Source organism: Caretta caretta, chromosome 15, assembly GCF_965140235.1.
Source record: "Caretta caretta isolate rCarCar2 chromosome 15, rCarCar1.hap1, whole genome shotgun sequence".
NCBI lineage: Eukaryota > Metazoa > Chordata > Testudines > Cheloniidae > Caretta > Caretta caretta.
Window position 1 is genome coordinate 26303424 of NC_134220.1, and position 5343 is coordinate 26308766.

Genomic DNA, 5343 nt, shown 5'->3' on the forward strand with positions numbered 1-5343 from the left:
TCTGAAACCTTTCCAAACAGAGTGTGTCAACTTTTGGCCCTACCAATATCTTGCCTACCTCTCTTGAAAGGTGTTCTGAGGAAAATTGATTAAAATGATTGTGAAGCACTTCAAGATTGGATCCAAGGAGCTATAAAATGCAGCAGGAATGTTAAAGCAACCATCCTCTCTTTAAATTATAAGAAAAAGAGAGCATAGCAGTTCATAAACTTAATTCCTCTCCTTGCCTACATCTGCATGTCATTGCCAAATCTAGTACCAACCTTTGCAGTGAGATCCCCTGCTTTGTTAGTTCTAACAATGACGTCTTTCTTGCCAAACCCACTCCTATTTAACACCATGGTAACTTTGTTTTCAAACTGTAGAGATCAGATTAACTGGACCATCTCACAAAGTGAGAAAAGCAGGCAAGCTTCAGAGACACATCCCCCACACGGAGCGAACACAGCATCGCCTCACACCTTCTGTTTTGCTTTCAGACCTCTTCAAAGGCATCACTTCAAGGTTCTACACTTCAACATCAGTCCATTTTCCAGATCAATATTAACTATATGACTGAGATTTATTATTTTGACAAGAAACCTTTATCGTTATAGAAGCTGGACAGACCTACAACTGTAATGTAAGTGCTAGGAGGTGTTCTAGAGTCGACTATTTCACAGGATTATGGATTGAAGTTCAAGTCCTTCCCATCAGAGGGGTTGAATAATGGCCAAAACACTGGTTTTATTTAAAATGGTGTCCTTATAAAGCTTCCTGCGTGGAACCAGAGTCACTTTTCACTGAGGTCTCAAATGCAGCTACTGTGTTAGAGTTGAAACACTGAGTTATCTGCCAACATCCACAGCGTGATGTAAACTAAAGAAAGGTTTAAAGCAATACTAAGCTACACTTATTCAGCCTCCCTTAAAATCTCATCTATACCAAATAAATCACAAAAAGAAAAGGAGTACTTGTGGCACCTTAGAGACTAACCAATTTATTTGAGCATGAGCTTTCGTGAGCTACAGCTCACTTCATCAGATGTTTACCGTGGAAACTGCAGCAGACTTTATATACACATCATGTGCCAGCAATGCCCCTCTGCCATGTACATTGGTCAAACTGGACAGTCTCTACGTAAAAGAATAAATGGACACAAATCAGATGTCAAGAATTATAACATTCATAAACCAGTCGGAGAACACTTCAATCTCTCTGGTCACGCAATCACAGACATGAAGGTCGCTATCTTAAAACAAAAAAACTTCAAATCCAGACTCCAGCGAGAAACTGCTGAATTGGAATTCATTTGCAAATTGGATACTATTAATTTAGGCTTAAATAGAGACTGGGAGTGGCTAAGTCATTATGCAGGGTAGCCTGTTTCCTCTTGTTTTTTCCTTCCCCCCCCAGATGTTCTGGTTTAACTTGGATTTAAACTTGGAGAGTGGTCAGTTTAGATGAGCTATTACCAGCAGGAGAGTGAGTTTGTGTGTATATGGGGGTGGGGGGGATGTGAGAAAACCTGGATCTATGCAGGAAATAGCCCGACTTGATTATGTAAAGAGTTGTCACTTTGGATGGGCTAGCACCAGCAGGAGAGTGAATTTGTGTGGGGGGGTGGAGGGTGAGAAAACCTGGATTTGTGCTGGAAATGGCCCACCTGTTGATCACTTTAGATAAGCTATTACCAGCAGGACAGTGGGGTGGGAGGAGGTATTGTTTCATATTCTCTGTGTGTATATAAAGTCTGCTGCAGTTTCCACGGTAAACATCTGATGGACTCCTCCTGAAGGTCGAAACAGCAGACTGGACTTCTACATAGAGTGCTTCCGCCGACGTGCACGGGCTGAAATTGTGGAAAAGCAGCATCACTTGCCCCATAACCTCAGCCATGCGGAACGCAATGCCATCCACAGCCTCAGAAACAACTCTGACATCATAATCAAAAAGGCTGACAAAGGAGGTGCTGTTGTCATCATGAATAGGTCGGAATATGAACAAGAGGCTGCTCGGCAGCTCTCCAACACGAGTTTCTACAAGCCATTACCCTATGATCCCACTGAGAGTTGCCAAAAGCAACTACAGCATTTGCTCAAGAAACTTCCTGAAAAAGCACAAGATCAAATCCGCACAGACACACCCCTGGAACCCCGACCTGGGATATTCTATCTACTACCCAAGATCCATAAACCTGGAAATCCTGGGCGCCCCATCATCTCAGGCATTGGCACCCTGACAGCAGGATTGTCTGGCTATGTAGACTCCCTCCTCAGGCCCTACGCTACCAGCACTCCCAGCTACCTTCGAGACACCACTGACTTCCTGAGGAAACTTCAATCCATCGGTGATCTTCCTGATAACACCATCCTGGCTACTATGGATGTAGAAGCCCTCTACACCAACATTCCACACAAAGATGGACTACAAGCCGTCAAGAACACTATCCCCGATAATGTCACGGCTAACCTGGTGGCTGAACTTTGTGACTTTGTCCTTACCCATAACTATTTCACATTTGGGGACAATGTATACCTTCAGATCAGCGGCACTGCTATGGGTACCCGCATGGCCCCACAGTATGCCAACATTTTTATGGCTGATTTAGAACAACGCTTCCTCAGCTCTCGTCCCCTAAAGCCCCTACTCTACTTGCGCTATATTGATGACATCTTCATCATCTGGACCCATGGAAAAGAAGCCCTTGAGGAATTCCACCATGATTTCAACAATTTCCATCCCACCACCAACCTCAGCCTGGTCCAGTCCACACAAGAGATCCACTTCCTGGACACTACAGTGCTAATAAACAATGGCCACATAAACACCACCCTATACCGGAAACCTACTGACCGCTATTCCTACCTGCATGCCTCCAGCTTTCACCCTGACCACACCACACGATCCATCGTCTACAGCCAAGCTCTGCGATACAACCGCATTTGCTCCAACCCCTCAGACAGAGACAAACACCTACAAGATCTCTGTCAAGCTTTCTTACAACTACAATACCCACCTGCAGAAGTAAAGAAACAGATTGATAGAGCCAGAAGAGTTCCCAGAAGTTACCTACTACAGGACAGGCCTAACAAAGAAAATAACAGAACGCCACTAGCGGTCACCTTCAGCCCCCAACTAAAACCCCTCCAACGCATTATTAAGGATCTACAACCTATCCTAAAGGATGACCCAACACTCTCACAAGTCTTGGGAGACAGGCCAGTCCTTGCCTACAGACAGCCCCGCAACCTGAAGCAAATACTCACCAACAACCACATACCACACAACAGAACCACTAACCCAGGAACTTACCCTTGCAACAAAGCCCGTTGCCAATTGTGCCCACATATCTATTCAGGGGACACCATCACAGGGCCTAATAACATCAGCAACACTATCAGAGGCTCATTCACCTGCACATCCACCAATGTGATATATGCCATCATGTGCCAGCAATGCCCCTCTGCCATGTACATTGGTCAAACTGGACAGTCTCTACGTAAAAGAATAAATGGACACAAATCAGATGTCAAGAATTATAACATTCATAAACCAGTTGGAGAACACTTCAATCTCTCTGGTCACGCAATCACAGACATGAAGGTCGCTATCTTAAAACAAAAAAACTTCAAATCCAGACTCCAGCGAGAAACTGCTGAATTGGAATTCATTTGCAAATTGGATACTATTAATTTAGGCTTAAATAGAGACTGGGAGTGGCTAAGTCATTATGCAGGGTAGCCTGTTTCCTCTTGTTTTTTCCTCCCCAGATGTTCTGGTTTAACTTGGATTTAAACTTGGAGAGTGGTCAGTTTAGATGAGCTATTACCAGCAGGAGAGTGAGTTTGTGTGTGTATGGGGGTGGGGGGGATGTGAGAAAACCTGGATCTATGCAGGAAATAGCCCGACTTGATTATGTAAAGAGTTGTCACTTTGGATGGGCTAGCACCAGCAGGAGAGTGAATTTGTGTGGGGGGGGTGGAGGGTGAGAAAACCTGGATTTGTGCTGGAAATGGCCCACCTGTTGATCACTTTAGATAAGCTATTACCAGCAGGACAGTGGGGTGGGAGGAGGTATTGTTTCATATTCTCTGTGTGTATATAAAGTCTGCTGCAGTTTCCACGGTAAACATCTGATGAAGTGAGCTGTAGCTCACGAAAGCTCATGCTCAAATAAATTGGTTAGTCTCTAAGGTGCCACAAGTACTCCTTTTCTTTTTGCGAATACAGACTAACACGGCTGTTCCTCTGAAATAAATCACAGTAACTCCGCTGAAGTCAGTAGATTTAGTTTTCATCTTGTTTGCACCAGTTAACAATAAACTACCTCTTAATTTAGCACTTTTCATCTGTAGATCTCAAAGTGCTTTACAGGAGCAAAAAGTATCCTACGGAGGCACAGTGACGTGAAACTACTTACCCCACAGGCCAAGAACAGGACTCAGATTTCCTGAATCTCTATCCCCTGGACTCAGACTGCTCCCCAATATTTTATGTATGTGTGTGTATATATATATATATATATATATATATATATATATATATACACGTGTGTGTGTGTGTGTGTTTGTAAATACAACCCCACCCACACACACTAGCTAAGCGTATGAAATCCCACAATATAGTAACATTTAAAATTAAAAAGTTTTCTTCTAAGGATGGATCCAACGATAGGTGAATTAAGCCTTAAGTTAGCTGTTGTCCTCATTTATCGATACAGAAATTGGAGTGAGTAAAGTGCACATACACCAGTGCCCATGAAACACATTCATTAATGCATCTGCAATAAAAACTCTTGTTTAAGTGGATATAGGTTACCGCACTGCACCAAAATGAATCTACTATGTTTTACTTTTTCCTACTATTCTTTGCACATATATGTCTGTCTAGCACAACAGAAAGGGCAAGCAGTGGGACAAAGGTCCTGCATCAATAGGATTCTATTTCTTTCCCTTCTGCTAATATCTCTAGAAATAGTGCCTGCAGACAGATTAAACTCAAAGACACATTTTAAATGTAATTCTACATTCAAAGAAATGTCAGTTATTTTAAGTTAGCAGAAAGAACCTTTGTCTGTAATTTCTATTCTAATATCTCCATACTGTTTGCATTTACCAGCGTGTAAATCTCATTAGTTACAACAGGAATTTCTTGCATCACTACCCCTCCCTCCTCCACACCCTTTCCTGCCAATACCTCTTAGTTTTGGTCCTAGCGTTAAATCTGTGAACAACACAGGCATTTTCTTTAAAAATCTGATTCCTATTTTGTGACTACAATAGACGACTACTTATTTACAGAATAAAATGAGAAGTGTGCAAACATCTACTTTCCACAAATCATTACAAGCAAAAAACAAAG